At 45.7% G+C, this 22,533-nt stretch overlaps 1 pseudogene; it reads left to right on the top strand.

Moving 5' to 3' along the window:
- LOC119445373 (structural maintenance of chromosomes protein 4-like) overlaps positions 1-22,533 on the top strand; it is a 74,641-nt pseudogene that overhangs the window by 4,382 nt on the left and 47,726 nt on the right.

Genomic DNA, 22,533 nt, shown 5'->3' with positions numbered 1-22,533 from the left:
GTGCAATTTGTTAGGGTGCCGCCATATACATGGCATTTAAGACACTGTATGAAATGTCATGGGCAGTACTGAAGATTAGATGTCATGGGCAGTTGCATTCTTCATTTCTGCCTGTGAAAATAAGGCACGCGTTACAAATGAGGGCATGTTAGAATTGAGTATATACGGCACACAGTGTGTTTTATGGGAACTGCTTAGTGTTATATTAATGTTTTCGTGGGGCAGTTATCTGCCATAGGACACTACAGAATCTCGTAGATGAGTGCCTAAAAATAAAGGAAAACAAAACTTGGAATTCAGCAATGTGAATTGTGATCCAAATGGGATATTTTCAGTTTCCTCTACTATGATTGTAAAACTTTGTACGAGATTGTGTTGAGGATTCTAGTCTTTCTGCTATTGCGTGCAACACTGTAAGCATTCATATTTATCGATGCGTGATACAGCCATGGCTCCAATTTGCATGCACAGATGGCTAGCACTGTGGCATCAGTCTTGTTGTTGCTTCCAACACCAAGACTGTGTCGTTTTTTGAAATGGCTCATTTCACTTTCTTTACTTTCATGTGCAACACCAAAACTGCAATACACCCTTGGCAGCTCAACCGTGCCAAGCTTGTGGAAAAAGACATGGAGGAGCTTAAGGGTGCATGTGATGAAGCTGTTGAGTTCTTAAAGTTTGAAAACGACATTGCTGTGGTATATATGCGGATATATGGTATATATGTATGTATGAAGGCGGAATATGAAGTCAGCGCTTATGAAACGGCCCCCCACTCTACGTGCAAGGGGGTTATTAGAAGAGTGAACCTGAACGACAGTCAGAGTGTTATCACGAAAAAGATCGTGCATGAATACAACCCAACGGCGTTGGCAGCACAGCGTATCAAAGCTACGGGCTCGGTTATTGTGCTCTTCGACGGATTGAAGGTGCCCAATTTCATCAAGTATGGGTCAACCCTAGTGAAGTGCTTACAGGAAACAATTTGACGTCTGTTACGCATGTGGAAAAATTGCACACAGATCAGACGTTTGTCCCACACCTGATGTAGTGCAGTGCAGGGGATGCGGTGTGCAAAACCCAGGGGAGGATCATATATGCTCTCCCAAATGCAAGTTCTGCGGTGAAGATCACCCCACAGGTGACAAAGCTTGCAAGCAGCGGTATCAAATACCGTATGTAGTGAGAGTAAGGAGAAGAGAACGCTTGAAAGAGGACACCGAGATGGAATCGGCTCAACCGACAAAGGAGACCCCTCCGGGCGCTGGGAGGCGCTCACGCTCAAGGAGTGGTTCAAGATCAAGACAGCGCTCACGCTCAAGAAGTAGTTCAAGATCAAGGCAGCGTTCAACATCGAGGGGAAGAAACCGTTCGAGGTCTCGGGAGGCGCAGGTGCGCTTCGAGGAGCAGGAGCTGAAGATCAACAAGAAAAAGGAGCCAGGAGCTACCTGGGCAGATAAAGTCAAAGGTACTGTGAAAGCCACAGGTAATGTGGCAATTGCCTCGCAGATACAAAGCAATGATACCAGAGTAGAACAGCTCATCAGAGAGGTTATATCACTAAAGAAAGCAAATGAAGAACTTAAGAAGCACATTCAGGAAATGAACAAAGGGTTAAGGGCAGAAAGCGGTAATGTGGCAGTAGCTAAGCCGGTGAGTAGAAGTAACAGCCAGGAGGAAGAAGGCACACCGGCGCCAAAAAAGAGAGCCGTAGTCCCAGAGGTGGAATCGATGTGCTCGGTTCTGGAGGAGATTAAGAGTGCAATTAAGGACCTAAAGGACACGGTAGACAGAGTTAACCTTAAGGTGGACAAAATATGGAAGTGGAAGTTAACAGCCGAGAAACGGCTGAAAAAATTAGAGGCCCAAGGAGATGATGAGGAATATATGCCCTCGGCAGCAGAAAGCGTTAGAACACTTCCAGGAGCGGTGGGTAGCACAGTCAAGAGAACAGTGACAGGGGGTAGCAAGTCGGGGGGTAACGGCAATAATAATGGATAGCAGAAAAAGACTTAGTGTGTGGCAGTGGAATTGCAGAGGATTTCACCAAAAAAGAGCGTCATTAGCACAGATAATCAAAACAGTTGAAAATAGGCCAAAATTAATAATGCTGCAGGAAACACTAGCGGAGGAGATCGGGCTGTCTGGCTTTAACTCGATCTGCAAAGGCAAAGACCCGGGCAGGGGAATCGCCACCCTAATTGACAAGAAAATTCCTTACATCGAGCATGATTTAAAATTAGGGGCGAACAAAATTGAATATATATTTATAGAAATGATCCTAAAAAGGCACAAAGGTAAAGCGCAAAGCTTGTTCTGCCTCAACATATATAGCAGTCCCATAGAGATGAGACAGAGCTTCAAAGCAATATTTAATAAGGCCATGGGGGTAGCCAAAAATGCGCCCCTCATAATAGGCGGGGACTTCAACGCCCCACACCAATCTTGGAGTTATCACTGGAGTACAAAGAAAGGGGAAGGAATCTGGCATCTTGCCACGGATTTAGGCCTCTCTCTTATCAGAGACCCAGCCTTTCCTACTAGGTGTGGCACTTCCACGTGTAGGGACACTACCCCGGACTTAACCTTCACTTCTAACTTACCCAGGGCATACTGGATCAACTCTGGGACGGATCTGGGGAGCGACCATTACATACTACACATAATGGTGGAAACGACGGGGGTGGAGGTAAATCATTTCACTTATACAGACTGGGATCAATTTAGAAAAATCAGGAAGGACAGAGCGGAAAAAGAAGGAATGGGGCAAATCACACCACCAGAGTGGGTAGCTCAGCTTAGGGAGGACTTGAATGCAGCAACTAAGGCTATACAAACTGAGGAAGAGGTCACACAAATGGACAGTAGATTGGCGCATTTGATCGAAGCTAAGCAATCGATTTTACAAAGATGGAAATCACACCGCTTGAACAGACGACTTAGGAAGCGAATTGCTCAGCTCAATAGGGATATCGAGGAGCACGCCCGATATTTGCAGAAACAACAGTGGAATGAGGTGTGTAACTCTATAGATGGAAGGATAAAACGTGGAGGCAATTGGAATCTCCTCAGGCATCTGCTCAATGAAAAAGGCACTAAATCGAATAGACGTACGGCAGTGGCGAAGCTGGTTCACCAGGAAAGTCAGACTGCAAGCACAGAGAGCATAATGCAGCGATTGGCAGCTAAATACTTGCCTCTCAGGACAGCGGATCAGGAAGTAAGTTACCCCGATTACTTAGGGGCAGAATGCAACTTTATGGATCAGGAATTCAACGAAAGTGAGGTACGCACGGCATTGTATGATTTAAATATTAGGTCAGCATCGGGCCCGGATGGCATCTCTAACAGATTGCTAAAGAATTTGGACGACGACTCCATAAAATATCCGACCACATACATTAATGAATTATGGAAGAATGGGGTCTATCCAGAAGAATGGAGGACGGCCTGTACTATCTTAATACCAAAGCCGGGCAAACAACTCAACTTGGATAACCTCAGGCCAATTTCGTTAACATCATGTCTAGGAAAGACAATGGAGCATGTCATATTGAACAGGTTAACGAAATATGTGGAGGACAATGACATCCTACCGTATAATCTGATTGGTTTCAGACCGGGCTTGTCCACACAAGATGCCATGTTGTTAATCAAACATAAATTGCTTTTAGCCAGTCCAAAGCACACTAGAGCTCTCTTGGGGTTGGATGTCGAAAAAGCTTTTGACAAAATTAAGCATAGAGCAATACTTGAGGTCATTTCTGAACTGGGATTAGGCAGAAAACTATATGAAGTGGTTAAAGCCTTTCTTGGCCATCGCTCAGCACACCTTAGATTCGGGGACATTAAATCAAAGAAGATAGATCTCGGTGACAGAGGTACGCCACAAGGGTCGGTCTTGTCACCTATGCTTTTCAACCTGGCGATGTCAAAAGTGGCAAAGGGATTGAAAGGGATAGAGGGCATTAACTTTACCATTTATGCAGACGATGTGACAATATGGAACGCTGAAGGAAGTATAGGACAGGCGGAAAGCAGACTTCAGGAGAGCATTTATGAGGTAGAGTCCATTTTAGAAGACATGGGACTGAAATGCTCTGCTGAGAAGTCTGAACTCCTAGTACTCAGTAACAGGAAAAGGGGTAGAAAACCGAGGGGATATGTTCCCGAGGAAGAACCCAGGTTAGTACTAACCACGAAGGCAGGCAAAACTATTAAGCAAGTCGAATCCATTAGAGTCTTACGGTTATTCCTGGAGGCAAACGGGGCAAACGGAAAAACAATACAAAACATCACAAGCAAGACTGAGGAGGTAATAAGACTGCTAAGGAGAATCACTAACAGACACAGAGGGTTGGGAGAGGAGAGCGCCATGAGGCTGGTCCATGCTTTCGCCTTGTGTCACTTCTCATATGTAGCAGGAATGCTTAGATGGACGCAGACAGAACTAAAGAAGTTGAACAGATTAATTAAAAGGCTTGTCAAAACAACAGTGGGATTGCCGGTTAGCACACCGGATGATAAATTAATGAAACTAGGGCTCCACAACACAATAGCCGAAATAATTGAAGCTCAGCAAATTGCCCACAGAGAGAGGCTTTCCGAAACAAGGTCAGGTAGAGCAATACTCGAAGAGCTAAGGTGGTATCCAAGCGAATCAGAAAATTCGGAAGACACAGTAGAACTAAAATATAGCGTAAGAGAGATCATCAAGACCACTCCTTTTCCCAGAAATATGCACCCGGTGCACAACCTGGAAAGAAGAAAGGCAAGGGCCAAAGCTCTCCTGCAGGAGATAGAACAGGACAGAGAACATGCGGCTTTTGTAGATGCTGCATGGGTCAGAGGAAAGAAAGCCTTTACGGCAGTAGTAGTAGATGCAGATGGACTCACTCGGGATGCTATTACAATCATGACTAAAGAAGCGACAGTGGCAGAACAAGTAGCGATAGCATTGGCTTTAAGGAATAATAAGTGGACGCGAATTTACAGTGACTCTAAGATGGCTATTAGACATTTTACCAAAGGCTTTGTAACCAAAAGGGCTGCCCAGCTGATCGGTGAGATGGACAGCCAAGGGATCGAAATCCGCTGGTTTCCTGCACACATGGGGTCTGTCGATCCATCTCGGAGGAATTTGAACGAGGTGGCTAACGCAGCTGCACGAGGACTTACTATCCGTGCACTACGCGACCAGGACCCCAATAATATGCTGGAGGAGAACAGGGACCGATTACTTACATATAATGAAGTCACGCAGCATTATTACATGAACAGAAGGGAATTCCCAGTGCCACATGCTAAGCTCAATAGACCTCAAGCGGTGACTCTGAGATTGTTACAGACAAGAACTTACCCTAGTCCAAACTTTATTAACAAGCTATATCCAGAAAGAGAGGTACCAATCAATTGCGAGAAGTGTAATGGCATCATTACTCTGGATCATATGCTTTGGCAATGTCCTGTGGCTTTCACAGACTGCGACAAGGAAAGAGACTGGTGGCGGCGAGTGCTTCACAGTGGAGTGCTTTTAGATCAAGTACAGGCCGTCCAGAAGGCCCACGACACGGCGATAAGGTTAAACCTTAATGTCCCGACGTGGGAGCCGCCTGCGTCATCCTAAGGGTTGATCTTCAGGACCCGAATAAAGTTTATCATACCATACCATTGAAGCGTAGGCAAACACTGCATGATCACATCCTTTTAGACCTGTTAATGCAAGGTATGTGCTGTGCATGCTGTTTTGGTTTCCAGTGAAAACCAACTGTGCTTGTGCATTGAGGAGGCTTTAGCTCAGGAACTCCTATCTAAATACATGGGATTGGAGAATAAGATTTTTTGGGTAGGGTCTTTGGTCATTCCAAACTAACTAGCATTTAAAGTCTTTCCTTGCAATGTCTGTGTAAGTTTCTTGTGTCTGTGTGCATGTAAATGTGTTACCTGTGCTGAGCAACTTTCAGATCTAGAACGTAGTCTCAAGTTCACTTAATTTCCCACCACCACCGGTGGAATGAAAAGACGCAGGAAGCAGAGGCTGACAAACAAGTCAAGGAGGCCCAGGCACAAAAGGCGCAACAAGCTAAGCTCAAGAAGGCCCTCAAGTAAGTATTGTGTACATGAAAATGGGATACAGTTAAACCCGAATATACCAAACCTGGTCTCAACAAATTCTCTACAGTGCGGCCACATAGGTTTGCATGAAATGCAGCTTCCTTGGCTGGTAACTCATGCCCTGCAGTACATCAGCGACTGAGAACTGCAGTTGGTTTCCATACTTGTTTAACCTCCACAGTGTCAATCTGTACAAATGTTATCACCAGGTCTTTTTGAAGTACACTAGTTAATATATCCAACAGCTAGGACACGGTTAGTGTACTGTGTAGACCGCTTATAACGTAAGTCGCTGGAGTCGCGAATATCCACACTATATGCGGTACTGCACTATAACCAAAGCAACAATTTTCAAGGCCAACACATATGCAGAACATGTGCACCGAGCTACCATGCATATGAAACAGTTGAGAAATGAGGCTAGAACGTTTGCATTCAATTTACAGTCGAATCTTGTTAATTCAAACCAAATCACGCGGCGGCGCCTCCGACCAGCATTGCTTCGGCACCACCATAGAGTAAAAGCTTAGGAGGGACCCCTCAATGTCGCGCGCGAACAAAACAAAAAAAAGAAAGAAGAAAAACGTGGTGGAAATTTCACCCTCTCTCAAATGGCAAGGTCGCCGATTCTGCGTTGCGCCGGAATATGCATGTACGTGCCGATGTCTCAGCCACGCTACCGTAGCCACGCGTAGAAAATGGTAGTGAACCCTTCTTTCTCCTTTATGCTTCCTCTGCTTTCTAGTCACGTGTTGACCTTGCACGCTGCGGCTACGGCGCAGAGGGAAGCAGCGGCGCTGTCCCAGGCCGGCCAGCGAAACTGCTCGCGCCGGCAAACACCCGCTTCCCGATAACGGTAGAAAACGAAACTTGGGGGAGCTGCTTGGTGCTTGCCGAAATGCAGTTGAGGGAAGCAGAGGATTACGTGATGTCATGAACAATGGAAACACTAGTGTGGGAGGCCAAAAAATGGGAAAAAAATTTTTTTGAAATATTTTTTGTCATAATCTCTAAGGTCTAAAGAAGCTATTTCTAAAATATTATAGACATATAATACATATTTGTCGAGTTATTGAGTGTCAGTCAGTTTCATGATTGTTTTCGCTCACAAATAGGATGAGAAAGAAGGTTGGCGTGCGACTAGCTTTCTTTCGAAAGCGCTCTCAGATGAGACAGACTGTTGCAAGATCTCTGGCTGCATTGGTGTCACACATCTGATGCAAAGCAAATACAGTGTACACATATGGTTTATGTATTACAAGAGCTGGCTATACAGATTCAAAACGAAGCCGTATGTGGCTTGGGGTGAAGCCCACTCCACTTTGCTACCTCGTATTTTGCCTGTATTGCTGAAAAAGGTTACGCAAAATATTTTCTTTTCTCAATTTGTTTTGCACAAAAATAGAAGCACAGTGCCAGTGTCGTGTTCCTCTTTGTGTCCTTGTCTACCTAGCGCTGTTATTTTTCTCGTTTTGCACATTTATTTACAAAAAAAATCCGAGGATAGCTAAGCATTTATGAGATGTGAATGCGAAAGCAATAATGTGAAATTGAACACTGCTGAGCGGTCCTTAGAGTTATGAACTCCTCGCAAACAAGCGAGCGTGTTGAGATGCTTAGCGCATTTTTGATTTAGCAGTACCAAGATGCAGTTAGAATGCAGGTGAGAGCTTGCACGGACAAGAAACGCATGGATAACACAGGCTTCTGAGAGCATGGGTGATTTGGTGTTGTGGCGTTGCCCTCTGCTCTCACGTAACACCTGGCGCACTTGTGATGGGGGCGTCGCAGCCAATGGTAATTTAGGTGCCGTTTCGCTGCTCCAGACAACAGATGCCGGCTTTTTCACTCAGTGGGTCATTTGACACTTTTGCATGAACATTTTTTTTTCTCAAATGAACATTTATATATTCCATCATTAAGGGCTAAGCCAATGATGATAATAACCATGCTAACAGTGCCAGCAAAGGCTACATTTGGTGAGATGATGACTGGCAAGGAGTGAGCATGGGTCACTTTCTTCAGGGAGTGCAAGAAGAAAGATGCTGAGAAGCAGGAGTATGCTGAACTCGAGCACCGGGACTTGCAGTGCAGGGAGACCATCAAGCACATGAAGCAGAAAGGAAAGGAGCTGGAAAAGAATCTGTGGTCTGTTAAGGAGAAGGTACAGTACACTCTCTGGCTCTTCCATTAACAGCTGTCTTTGGTGCCCTTGCTGCCAATCTTGTCTGCTTTCTTTCCGTGTCTCGAAACTCCTGAGCCCCTTGCCTTGCCAGAGGCCCTGACCATCTTTGCCACACATATAGCAGTGTAAAAAGGGAGTGTATAAAAAGAAAGTGTTTTATTATAGAGAAGTGTAGTACAGCTCTCGGCACGCTATACTATGGTACCAGAGGCTGTAAAACCGTACCTAAGCAGCTCTGGTATTGATCAGCATTCAGTAAAAATAACTCCTGCACTGCACGCTGACCACTCATGACTTTTCCTCCAGCATATTAGTTCCACTGTGTCCTCCTTGAGCGTGACAGTTACGGTGTCTGCAGCGGGAGGACAACTTCTGCTTGCAGAGAGCACCAGTAAACTGAATTTAGAGAGCTTAAAGTTCTTCAGAATGGCTGTGCTGGTTAAGCCGAATCAAATGCTGGCAAAAGCAGATGACACCTCACATTGAGCATAAGTCGCATGAACACGAACAGAAAGCGTCTCGATCACAGTGCTGCCACTTTTTCGGTGACAATCAGGGGCACGTCGTGGCTGTGGTGAGTCCGCAAATTTCACAACTTCTATCTACCCAATGCTGGTGTAGTAAACCAGAACCATGTTCACTCAGTCAATCAATTAATTTTATTGCAATAATAACTGTTGCAGACAATGTTAGTTAATCCAGAAGTTAACCAATACTGCTAGTACTAGATGTTCATGGTCTGTATGTGGCTGCTGAAAATTGAGGTTTATGATGTGTAGCAGCTAAACATTTTACAGATACAGTGGAATCTTGATGATATGATCTTTACGGGAACCGGAAATAAAGCATATCATCCGAAAATCGTATTATCCAACCAAATCGTATCATTGGGAAATGAAAAAAAATGTATCAACCTGGGGAAAAACATAGTTTGCAGAATCATATCAACAAGGTACCTTCCCACCGTAATCCCTGAATTCCTTCCTTTTAATCCATACAGTTGTGCATAATAGATAGCCAACTTTGGCACTGCAGTCAACTCTGGTTACTAAATAAAACTTCGGCACTTCAAAGTTTCGGCTGGTTCATACCGACCTCAAATATTTGTTAGTCTGTTATCTTTTCAATGCCTTCTGGAGCTGCGCGGTTGGAACAAGGCCTTCAGTTGGTTGAAACTTTCTGGCGTCTCTGCGCCGTGCAGCATAGCCAAATATGGCTGATGAAAGGGTATTTGTTCCCATGTTTGATGTACTTACTAGCAAGTCTGTTCAGAAAAGGTGGTGGTGAATTTGCTGCGAGGTGTGTTTGCTGCGAAGAATCACGTGTATGTTTGCAGGCATCTTCTGGTTCAGACATGGCCAAATGTGTGTATATCTGTTTGTATAATAATAATTGCATTGTAGGCCTTATACTATTCCACTTCGGATCATTCAAACAAAATACTGCAGCCCCTTTCTGGTGTTTACTTAAATATTGTTGGATGAACGGAAAGAGGAGGCCGTAGGCCCTGCAACTTTTTCACATTTGCACGGACATTTGAAATGTTCAGGGGCCGGAGAAGGGAAAGGAAGAGATCTCGAAAAAGCACTTGCGGGAGCAGAAGGAAATAGGTAATGTAGGCAGACATAGTGCTACTTTTATCGAAGAATAACAATGTTAGTGTTAATTAAAAACAGCGTTAGTGCCGCTTTTTAAAAATGGTGAAGCACCAACTCGCCTAATTAATTACCTTGTTAAGAGAGAGAGAAGCTTAAAAGGAGAGAGGCTGCATGTTGTAAAGATTACGTCGTTAACTCTACCCAATCGCAATTTTCTTTTGTTGATGATGATGATGATTATTGGGGTTTATTGGCGCAAGGGCCAGATGTGGCCAAAGAGCGCCAATGCTATGGTAATAGGCTGCTATGGGTGGATGAATAATTAATATTAAGACATGGATAAAGGACATGGATTAAGACATGGCTGTATAGAGGCCTAAGATTCGTTGAAATGTCCGCAATTATATATGCATTAAAAGTTGATGATGGTACATGACATGTTATGAAGAAACGGTGTATTAAAAAGAGGTGATATATTAAAAGAGGTAGCACTAGTGCCTCACCAGGGCCCTTAAGCACAAGGACCTGGAGGCATGTGCCATACAGGTCACAACTATCGTAGTAGCAGCCTCCATTGAGAGGACGCGCTACGAATCACGTGGGCTTATAACGCGCAATAAGTCGACATCTTGTAAAAATTGTAACACTGATTTATAGTCAAAAATTGGTTCTTCTCCAAGAAACAAAACCGGATGAAGGGGAATGTGGCATCGGTGTGCTATAGGAAAGTGCTTATTTCGTTCAGCCTCTAGTTCCCGACACTCTACCAAGACATGGAGAACGGTCAGCCTCTCACCACACCTACCACAAAGTGGAGGTTCACTACCAGTGAGCAGGTAAGAATGAGTGCCGTACACATGTCCTATTCGCAGTCGACAAAGCACGACATCAGTTTGTCGCGATTTTGTTACCGAAGGCCAATTTCGTAGGTGCGGCTTGATTGAATGAAGTTTGTTGGAGGTTTCATGGTCCCAGATGGATTGCCAAAAGTTTCTCAGCTTATTGCGGAAGAAAGGCTTCAAGTCTGTGGGAGGGATTGCTACGGTAGAGTTGCAGGTTCTCGTAGATATGGATGTAGCAAGTTCGTCTGCAAGCGTATTGCCCACTATGCCTCTGTGCCCTGGCACCCAACATATTACGATATATTGGTTAGATGCGTACATAGTACACAGAGATGAGTAAAGGTCATTGATTATTGGATTTTTATGTTTCCGTAGAGACACTAAAGCTCTTACTACGCTGAGAGAGTCTGTAAATATGACAGCTTTTTCAAGTTTTAATTGCTTTATGTGTTTTACAGCCGACATTAATGCGTATGCCTCCGCGGAAAAGATACTTGTTTCGGGTTGCAATACATCAGATTCAGAGAAAGATGGACCAATTGCTGCATAAAACACGCCAGCATTGGACTTTGATGCGTCAGTATAAAATTCTGGGCATTGGTATTTTAATTGAAGTTCTCGGAAGTGCATTCTGATGTGTTCCACAGGAGCGTGCTTTGTAACTTCGACAAATGACGTGTCGCATTTTATCATTTGCCACAGCCACGGCGGCAACAGCCTTGCTGGAGCCATGAGTGGGTGCAAATCTAGTGGGACATTCATATCCTCGCTCAACTCCCTCACGTGTAGTGTAAAAGGTTTTCTCATTGAAGGTCGGCTTTGAAATAGCGTGTCAGACGTGAAATCTTTAACAGTTTTATAACACGGGTGTTCAGGATTAGACTGCACTTTGAGGAGATATGTGAAGCTTATATATGTTCTTTGCAGGTGGAGTGACCACTCATTAGACTCTACGTATAAACTCTGTATAGGACTTGTCCTGAAGGCGCCTGTGGCCAGGCGAATGCCTAAATGGTGGACAGGATCTAAAATCTTCAGTGCACTTGGAGCGGCAGTGTGATACACCACAGACCCATAGTCCAGACGTGACCGTATGAGGCTCCTGTATAGGTTCATTAAGCAGCCCCTGTCACTGCCCCATGTCGTGTGCGCAAGAATTTTAAGGATGTTCATTGTTTTCAAACATTTGGCTTTCAAATACTTTATATGCGGAATGAATGTAAGTTTAAAGTCAAGCAAGACACCAAGAAATTTATGCTGTGTGTTCAGAGGTAAGCACTGATCATGGAGCTGGATACTGGGCTCTGGGACAAGGCCCCTCTTCCTTGTAAAGAGGATGCAGGAGCTTTTCTGTGGATTCAGCTTGAAGCCGTTCTGATCTGCCCATGTTGAGACTTTGTTCAATCCAAACTGAACGTGTCGCTCGCAGACTGCGATGTTACACGATTTAAATCCAATCTGGACATCATCAACATATACCGAATAAAACATACTTTGTGGGATAAACGAGCGTAAAGAGGTCATTTTAACAATAAAAAGGGTACAGCTAAGTACACCACCCTGAGGTACCCCGGTTTCCTGTGTAAATGGCCTAGAGAGGGCATTACCAATTCTAACTCGGAAAGTTCGGTGTGAGAGATAGCTTTCAATTACGCTAAGCATGTTGCCACGGATACCCATTCCTGATAAGTCTCTGATAATGCCATAGCGCCATGTGGTGTCATAGGCCTTTTCCATGTCGAGAAAAACTGACAAAAAATATTGTTTATGAGCAAATGAATCGCGTATGTTTGCTTCAATGCGCACAAGATGGTCGGTTATGGACCGGCCTTCTCGAAATCCACACTGGTAGGGATCAAGCATGTTGTTTGATTCTAGGAAATGCATAAGACGGCGATTTATCATTTTTTCAAAAAGCTTACATAAGCAGCTTGTAAGTGCTATCGGACGGTAGCTGGTTACCAGGGATGGGTCTTTTCCCTGTTTCAGAACTGGGACAACGATAGCTTCCTTCCATGTCGCTGGAAGGTGTCCCGCTGCCCAAATGTGATTAAAAAGTGCGAGCAATGTTATCTGTGTGTCCGTGTGTATATTCTTGATCATGTCATACATAATCCTGTCTGCTCCCGGTGCAGAGCTTTTGCATGCGTTCAATGCTGCTTTAAGCTCGGCAATGTTGAATGGACAGTTGTATAATTCGTTTCCTCTGCATTTGCGGTCCAGTGTCTTCCGTTCTTCTATTTCTTTGTGTTTAAGGAATGTATGTGTATAGTGCGCGGAGCTAGATACATACTGAAAATGTGTACCGAGAGCGTCTGCCTGGTCTTCCAACCTGTTTCCTTGATTATTTACCAAAGGCAGCGGATGCGGTTCCTGTCCCTTTAGCCTTCTGAGCGCATTCCACACTTTTGTTTCTTGGGTATATGAATTTATTCCCGACAGGAACCTCTCCCAGCTTGCTCTCCTAGCCTGCCGTCGCGTGCGCCTTCCCTGTGATTTGGATTGTTTGAACTGAAGAAGGTTTTCTGCAGTTGGGTATCGGCGCAGAATGCCCCAGGCTTTGTTTTGCTTTTTCCGAGCTTGCCGGCAGTCCTCGTTCCACCAGGGAACTCGTCTTCCGCATGAACGACCTTTTGTTTGAGGGATGAACTTTTCTGCAGCGTCAATAATAAAAGCGGTAAAATATAATACAGCATGATCTATGCTAAAATTACTTATAAAATCTCGTGATAAGTATGTGGATTCTTTAAAACACTTCCAGTCAGCTGAGGCTAGTTTCCAGCGAGGGTCATGCGGAGGGGAGTCATGTTGTTTCAACAAGTCCAGTGCCACTGGGAAGTGGTCACTTCCAAGTGGATCTTTAAGCACACGCCATTTTAAATCGGGGAAAAGAGAGGCAGAGCCAATTGACAGGTCTATTGATGAGTAAGAATTATGATAAAGATTATAGTATGTTGGCTCCTTCCCATTGAAGAGACACGCACCAGAGTTCAGAAGAAAGTTTTCTATAAGACGACCCCTTGGGTCACATCGGGAATCTCCCCACAACGTGTTGTGAGCGTTAAAATCGCCCACAAGTATGTAGGGTTCAGGAAGCTGATGAACAAGATTGTAAAACGCAGTTTTTCCGAGAGTATAGTGTGGGGGTATGTATAGAGCATACAGTGACCAATTTATTAAAAAGAATTGCCCGAATTGACACTGCCTCAAGGGCCGTCTGAAGGGGTACATGTTGACAAGCTACGGACTTGTCTACAACTATTGCTACACCACCTGACGACGCAAGAGCGTCGTCTCGGTCTTTCCTGAAAATGGCGTATTGCCGGAGAAAGTTGGATTGTGTAGATTTAAGGTGTGTCTCCTGAACACACAGCACCTTAGGATTAAACCTGTGTAGGATTTCTTTAACGTCATCGAGGTTGTGTAGGAGTCCTCTGACGTTCCAATGTATTATTTGTGTATTCATGTTGAAAGTGTTTTGTGTGCTGTGCGTTTAGGAGACTAACTTAACTTACAGAGCCCTTGTCGGGCCCTGTGATGCGGGCTTTTTCTTTTTTGGAGCGATCGCGAGATTCTCGCGGCTCCTTAGGCGCTGACGGCGCCGTCTGGGCGGTTGTTGTGTCCATCGCCTGTTGCGAGGCGCTGGACACGCGCTCTTGCGAGCGGTTCGTTTGACGGTAAGGCCTCGCCTCGAGGGACGAGGCCCTGGAGGCCACCAGCCCAGAGGTCGATGGCCCCTTGTGAGTTGGCGGAGCAGCGCTAGCTGCAGCCCCAGAGGGGGCGGATGGCGTCACTGCCGGCTCACTGTGTGTGAGCCGGACAGCCGCCAGAAGCCGTTGCGACGCTGCCCCCTGACGCGCCACTTCGGCAAAGGTGTTCTTTGGCAGGTATGATACCCGCCTTCGTGCCTCTTTGAACGAAATATTTTCTTTGACCTTGATTGTAACGATTTCTTTTTCCTTCTTCCACGACGGGCAGGACCGCGAGTAGGCGGCATGCTCGCCGTCGCAGTTCACACATTGCAGTTTGTTTTCACAGGATTCGGATGCATGTTCGTGGGCACATTTTGCACAGGTGAGGCGGCCACGACAGTTCTGCGAACTGTGGCCAAATCTTTGATACTTAAAACAACGGAGAGGATTCGGAATGTAGGGCCTGACTTTGATCTTTATGTATCCTGTCTCTATGGTCTCGGGTAGAACACTTGTACCGAATGTGAGAATAAGGTGTTTCGTTTGGATCTCTTTGCCATCTCGTCTCATCTTAATTCGTTTTACATTGATCACATTTTCATCTTTCCAGCCTTCTAGAAGTTCAGCTTCGGTTAGGTCCATGAGGTCATCATCTGAGACGACACCACGAGTGGTGTTCATCGTGCGGTGCGGGGTGACTGTTATCGGTATTTCGCCAAAAGACACTAAGGCATTTAACTTTTCATGTTGTTTTTTGTCGCGGAGTTCCAGCAGGAGATCTCCACTTGCCAACTTTGTAGCCTTGTAGCCTGGTCCTATGGTCTCGGCCAAACATTTCGCAACGAGGAAAGGTGATGCAACTCTTACGCTCTTGTCTGGCTTCTCACTATGAATAACGTGAAAGCGCGGAAAAATTTCTGTTTTTTGGCCAAAAAATTGAAATGCTTCGGTGCGCCCCCGTTTCTGGCGGCGATCAGGAAGTGCGGGAAAGGAACTATCCATGTATGCGGAATTTGTTTCGGCGGTGGCGCCAGCCACCCACCATGGAGCCCAACAAGGGGACGCTGCAGAATCTGTAAAGGACAGGTCCTGCAAACGCCAACTGTACGCCACCACTATAACCAAATATGGAATATCCAAGGTTGGCTACCCACACAAGGTTAACCCTCGCCGCCAGGAATGTTGGAAGTAAATGGAAGAGAAAAGGAGACAGGAAAGATTAAAAGTGAGGGAGAAAGACGAAGATTGAAGAGAAGAACAGGAAAAGGCGACTGCCGATTTCCCCCGGGTGGGTCAGTCCGGGGGTGCCGTCTACGTGAAGCAGAGGCCAAAGGAGTGTGTTGCCTCTGCCGAGGGGCCATAAAGGTCCAAACACCCGGCTTCGGCTCAACTCCCAGGATCCCCTTTTCCCCGGACACGGCTAAGCCACGCACGGCGACACGCGGGAGGGTCCAACCCTCGTGTGCTCGGGTCCGTGGTGTCGCAACACACTAAACGCCTGCTGACGCAGACGCCCCTGCGGGGGTTCTTTTGTTGATGTTGGGTTTGTCTATTCAGAGCAAAGTGAAAATGTGCATAATATCTAAATTATGACATCAAGTAAAACATCAACGGCCTGCCCTTATTTATAGGTTTTTGTGCCCTTACTAATATAGAGTCCGCATTATTATGAACTTTCCTATATAATTCTATCTAGGTGACGCTAGATATTTTTAAAAGAGCACTTTGTGTTGAAGTGGACTTCTGTAAAAGTATTTTGTAAATAACAATTCTTGAATAATGGCAGCACGAATATCAAGGATTAGGAATGTATTGCAGTGCACAAGTACTGATAGCAGCTTGGGACGATAACAACACATTGTGAGTAGCGTGACAATCTACATGATTTATTTGGACGCATATAAGCCGCACCAAGAAATTTCAGACGTGAAGGCAGGGTACTGGTTGTGCTCTGCAATGCAGCTTCACAGCATCGCATTGTCATGAAGTCACACCAGATTTGAACTGGGTGGGAGCACCAGTGAAAACTGAATTGTATGATGGTAAAAGCAAGTTGATTTTGAAGCTCTTCTTTGTATGTGCTAGTAATTTCACAGAGTTGCTTTTATAAAAAATTTCAGAGTTGTTGCATGCAGATACTTTTGTGAGTTATTCCCATGCTTTTTCTGTCTGCCGTCCATGTTAAGTTGCGCCGCCCAGCCATAATCATGAATCCGTACCAATTTGCCCATCTTTCAGTCATTCTGCTACGAGAATTCAGATTGCATGTGAAAGAGATCCTTTGTCAGTTCTACCCCCAGCAGCACCTTGCATGCATCATCGAGGCATTATATTGTTATTGCAATAATAATTATATGAACACTCCAAGCGGATTTCTGCGGTCACTGTGAGGTTCCTTGTAAAGTCCAAGGGCGATAAAATTGTCGCCACACACCGTATGCTGTGTGTACGAGGGACGCACATACAGCACGCGAGGGATGCACGCTTTCACAGAGAGTGAACGCATGGCAGAGAGCAAACTAAATGGCTCCGTCGCGCGAAAGGCCGTGGGAGGATGGAAGCAAGGGAGGGGGGTGCCATTGTGCTCCAGAACAAAGTACACAATAGCGACCCGGCGCAAGGGAATCTGGCGATTCAATCTTGTGCGCGAAAGGAGGGAAGGTGGGAAGGCAGCTCTCTACTAAATAGCTCATCTGCATATGATCCGTCCGTCACTTAAAATCCCTCAATCGCTTTGGCCGTTGGTCCAGCCAAAAGGGTTTTTAAGTAGTGGAAGCGGTCGATGTTCGTTAAACTGGCATTTTCATGGAAGGCATGCTTCAACATGTCCCAGAAGGGCTGCCACTGTTGCACTGTTCCATTGAAGTGAACCAAGGCGAGCTTCGGAAGTCGAAAAGCACTGACAACAAAAGGACTTCGCCGGCAACCAAGATGGAACGGATCAAGGACAAACGAGCGACCCAACGAGCTTTGCACACGCGTCTCTGAAACGAGGGGAAGCCAACTCATGGAATCGAGTCAGTTCAGCGCTCCGGCTCTTCGACTGCTGCATGACAGACTGAAGAACTGCAACGACAAACTATGGGTGCTCAACAAACAGATGGAGGGTTACCTCATGGACGAGCAAGCATCCATCCGAAGACTACATCTCAGTAGCGGATTATGAAGACAACGCGGCAGCAACGTACCTTCTCTGTCACCACATCGAAAAGCTTCAGTCTCAAACGACCGTGGATCGAGGCCTACTGACACCTAATGACACCTCAGATTCAGGTACGATCTCAGGACATCGTGCCCTCGGTGATACCTCAAGACCGGTTGTCGGTGTTTCTCGAATTCCGAAGCTCACCTTGGTTCACTTCAATGGAACAGTGCAATAATGGCAGCCCTTCTGGCACATGTTCAAGCGTGCCATCCACGAAAATTTCAGTTTAACGAACATCGACCGCTTTGACTACTTGAAAACCCTTTTGGCTGGACCAGCGGCTAAATCGATTGAGGGAATTCAAGTGACGGACGCATCATATGCAGATGCCATCGAAATTCTAACCAACCGCTTCGGCAATGTGAGGATCATCGAGCAGAAGTACTTGCAGAATCTTCAAATGCTGAGACCAGTGAGGTTTTCTACTGACGTGACCGCTATGAGGAATCTCTTGGATACCGTACATTAATGTGAGAGGTCTCAAGGATCTTGGACGATCGGAGCTTTCATACGCTGCGATGCTCATCGAGATTCTTACGAAAGTCATCCCCAATGACATTGTGGTTGAACACTACAAGCGAAAGAGCTTACTACAAAAGCCCGACGAGACCCAGTCGTCAGAGACGGTGCTGCGTCAGCTATTGGATTATCTACGACTGGATGTCGAAGCCTGTGAAAAAAGTGGTCATCAGGAGTCCTGCGTTCGCGACACGCACGATAAAAGGCGTGACAGGGAGCCCTGTGCTACGCCTACCGCCTCCGTGTTACACAACGAATCCAGCAAGACGAAAGGTACTTTTTTCTGCCTTTCACCCACACGCATTACGGAAACGTGCACTTGGCCAGAAGGTTCTTCTTCTCATGCAGGCTTAGTGTAGAAACTAAGCCTGCATGAGAAGAAGAACCTTCTGGCCAAGTCGGGCAGATGTTTCAGTGCACAATATCAGGCCACCGCTCGAAAGATTGCCGACGCAACAGCCGTTGCGCTACCTGTAAAGGCAAGCACGCAACAGCTGTTTGTGACCCCAACTACACTAGCACGAAGAAACCGAGTGAACGACAAACCCTGAGCTTGCATGCTGCCACACAGGCACCTAGAAGCAGTTTGTTGGAAAATGACGTATTACTGCAGACGTTCTGAGTATGGGCTCCAAGTGACTGCAATTCTTGCTATATAAGAGGGGTCCTGGACAACGTAAGCCAGAGAACATTTATCAGAGAAGACATATCCAGAAAACTAAGCCTGCCAACACTAAAGAAGGTAGTTGTTGACGTGAAAGCATTCGGTGGTTCGAGTGGAGTGCCAAAAAGCAGCTCAACTTGGTTAAGGGGACTTTGAAGAGCCAATGTGACAGCTCCAAGCATGAAATCTAGGCTTTGGAAGTTTCCTTTATGTGCGATCACTTGCTTGAACCTCCGCAGTCGCAGTCTTTTGTGCAGAAGCTGGCTACTAAAAAGAAGTTTATTGCTGACTTCGTGTCGCTTTCTGGCGTAAAAACAGAAGTCGGCATAAGCTTGCTCATTGGAGCCGACCAAATGTGGAAGCTCGTGCTAAATGATGTTTGGTCGCACGACGAAGTGACGGAACTAGCTGCGATCAACACTAAGCTTGGCTGGACATTTCAAGAACCTGTACCAAGCGATGGTCTCATTTTTAAAGAAGTCCGTGCACATGTTTGTGTCCTTCGCACGAGTTGCGCAGAGACTGACGTGTCTGAAACCTTACAGCACTTCTGGAATCTAGACAGCATAGGCATTTGTGACCCTTCTACCAACGACGAGCACGGAAATGAAGTGGTCCGGCAATTCACAAAGAACATAGCATTCAAGAACGGGAGGTACGAAGTAGCGCTACCGTGGAAACCTATCAACACATACCTAGCAGACAACCAAAGTGTTGCGGTTCAACGCTACATGGTTTATTGTGGCGATTTGGTTGTAGTGAGGAGCTTTTTGAGCAGTACGACAAGAAAGTCAGGCAGTCTGAACAGGATGATCACGCTGAAAGAGTCAACGGAAAAGTTGTGGCAGGGAGTTGTTACTACATGCCGCACCATGCTGTTATCAGGGAATCATCCTCGACGACACGGCTGAGGGTGGTCTTCGATGCCTCGTCACACACACACACATGGAGCATCGTCTCTGAATGCATTATTAGAAAAAGGACCCAAGATCAACAACAACATGGTTAAAATGCTTGTGAATTTCAGACTACACAAGATTAGAATTACTGCAGATGTACAAAAGGCGTTTCTTCAAATCGGCATTCAAGAGCCTGATCGTGACGCCTTGCGGTTTTTATGGTTTGACAGAATGCCAATGTGAAGTGAACACGTACCGAAAATAGTGGAGTATAGGATGGACACGAGTGCCATTTGGAACTACAGCAAGTCCATTCCTCTTAACAATGACGCTCCAGCATCATTTCAAGCACATCGATCCTGCGCTGAGATCATCTGCCATGCAACTTGCTGAGAATTTCTACGTTGACGATCTTGTCACAGAAGTTCCTTCTTGAAAAGAAGCTTTCTGTCTTTATAAAGAAGCAAATCTCGTCCTGAGCAAAGCGGGCATGAAGCTGCAAAAATGGTCCACCAATGATGATGAGCTAAGGCAGTACATCACTGATGGATTTGACTCTGTCTCAGCAATGGCTCCTACGAAAGTTCTTGGTTTGCTATGGGACACAGCAGCTGACGAACTTATTCTAAACAGGAAATCTCTGTTGCAGATTCTCGAAAAAAAGAATGACACCAAGACATGTGTCCTTCAGACGACCGCACGGATTTTCGATCCATTAGGGTGGCTATCACCGTTAGTCGTTTAGATAAAAGTCCTTTTTCAAAGATTGTTGGAGTACGGCACAGGGTTGGAAGAAGTTATGCCTGAGAAACTTAGACACGAATGGAGAACTTGGTCTGATGAGCTGAAATGCTCTCCGGTGTTTTCACTTCCCAGGTGTGAGCTGAAGTTATTATTGAACAAGCCTACAAGCTCCCTGCTTCATGTATTTGCTGATGCCAGTTCTATTGCTTATGGTACCGTAGCCCATCTGAGAATGGAAGATCAATGCGGTAACGTCGATGTTCAGCTTGTATTTTCGAAGGGTAGAGTAGCTTCTATCAGACGGATCACATTACCACCTTTGGAATTGATTGCAGCGGTTCTGGCTTCTAGAGTCCTAAAGTTCTTGCGGAAGGCTTTAGAGTCGAGGCAATGGAAAATAGAAGAGCATCTGTAGATGGACTCAACTGTAGCGCTTTGTTGGATACAAAGCTCGGCAACCAAGTGGAAGCAATTTGTTTATAACAGGGTTAACAAGATGTCAAATAACAGATCCAGACCAGTGGCATCACTGTCCCGGAACACAAAGCCTGGCTGATCTACTGATGCATGGGCTTTCGCTCACAAACCTTCGAAATAGGTAGCTGTGGTGGAAAGAACTTAACTGGCTTCTACGTGCGGCAAATAGTTGGTGAACAAAATCTGACGTTCAAGATTCTGGACCTGAAGACGAACAAGTTGCTTCCGAGTTACAAATGTTCCTGTAATTGGTGAGCGTGATAAGAGAACCAATTTTCAGTGACGAACGTTTTAGTTCTTGGTTACGAATGGCAAGAGTGACAGCATCGGTAAAATGCTTAGCGGACAACTGTCGATCGCCAACGTCGCATACAGAAGGATCACTTACAGCTACTGAAGTTCAAGAAGCTGAGATCATCTGGTTCAAGCAAATGCAGACAGGTACCTATGCCAAAGAGAGAGCCTAACTTGAAGTGGGACAAGACCTCGACAAGACGTCTATAAGTGACCTGCATCCCTTTATCGACGAAAAGAGCGTCATCAGGATTAGAACTCGCCTTCAGAACACCGATGCAACATACAATGAAAAGATGTCTGTGCTGCTGCCATGTAACCACCCGGTCACGCGACTTGTCATTTTGCAAGCGCACAAAACTGTGCTCCATGGCGGTTTTGGTGACACCTTAAATGAACTTCTCACCCGGTTCTGGGTGCCCAGAATGCGACAAGCAGTGAAGCGAGTGCTTCGTAAATGTGTGATTTGTGCTCGTTTCTGACTCAAGGCTGTGAGTCCACCGGCAGCCCCTCCTCCCAATGATCGTGTGTGCAATTCACGCCCTTTTGAGGTTACAGGAGTTGACTTTGCAGGGACAGTTTTTGTGAAAGACTACAGTGGCATTAAAGTGTACATAGTGCTCTTCACGTGTGCAGCAGTTAGAGCAATTCACCTTGAGCATGTGGTTAGACTTACTACAAACGCTTTCCTCGTGGCCTTCAAATGATTTTGTGCAAGACGTGGAACACTGCGAATGGTATACTCAGACAACACTACCACATTTAAAAATGCTGCACATGGGCTAGCTTCCATGCACCAGTTGTTGAGGAAAGCGGAGGTCAGCTAGTATTGCTCTACCCACGGCATAACTTGGAAATTTATTGCAGAGAGAGCTCCTTGGTGGGGTGGTTTTTGGGAGCGGTTAATTAGGATTGTGAAGATGTACCTTCTCAAGTCATTGGGAAGGGCGTCTGTTGACCTACAGCAACTGAGCACTTTGCTGACTGAAATAGAAGCCGTTGGGGATTCCAGACCTATAACTTTCATTTACTCTTCTCCAGAAGAGCCAGACATTCTAACCCCGTCTCATTTTTTGTTAGGCAACCGTCTCCTGTCTAATTTTAAAGCATCGGAGGAACGGGGAGAAAGAAATGGTGAGCTGCTCAGTTTGTGGGTCCACAAGCTGCTAATAATGGAACAACTATGGAAGCGATAGCTTCATGAATATCTACTGACACTTCGAAGCGTTCACTTGAGGAAAGCATCAAAAGAGTATAGAATCAGTAAAGGGGATGTTGTGATTACTCACAAAGACAAAGC

This window comes from Dermacentor silvarum, chromosome 1 (genome assembly GCF_013339745.2).
Source record: "Dermacentor silvarum isolate Dsil-2018 chromosome 1, BIME_Dsil_1.4, whole genome shotgun sequence".
NCBI lineage: Eukaryota > Metazoa > Arthropoda > Arachnida > Ixodida > Ixodidae > Dermacentor > Dermacentor silvarum.
This window is presented reverse-complemented; position numbering and strand designations above follow the sequence as displayed.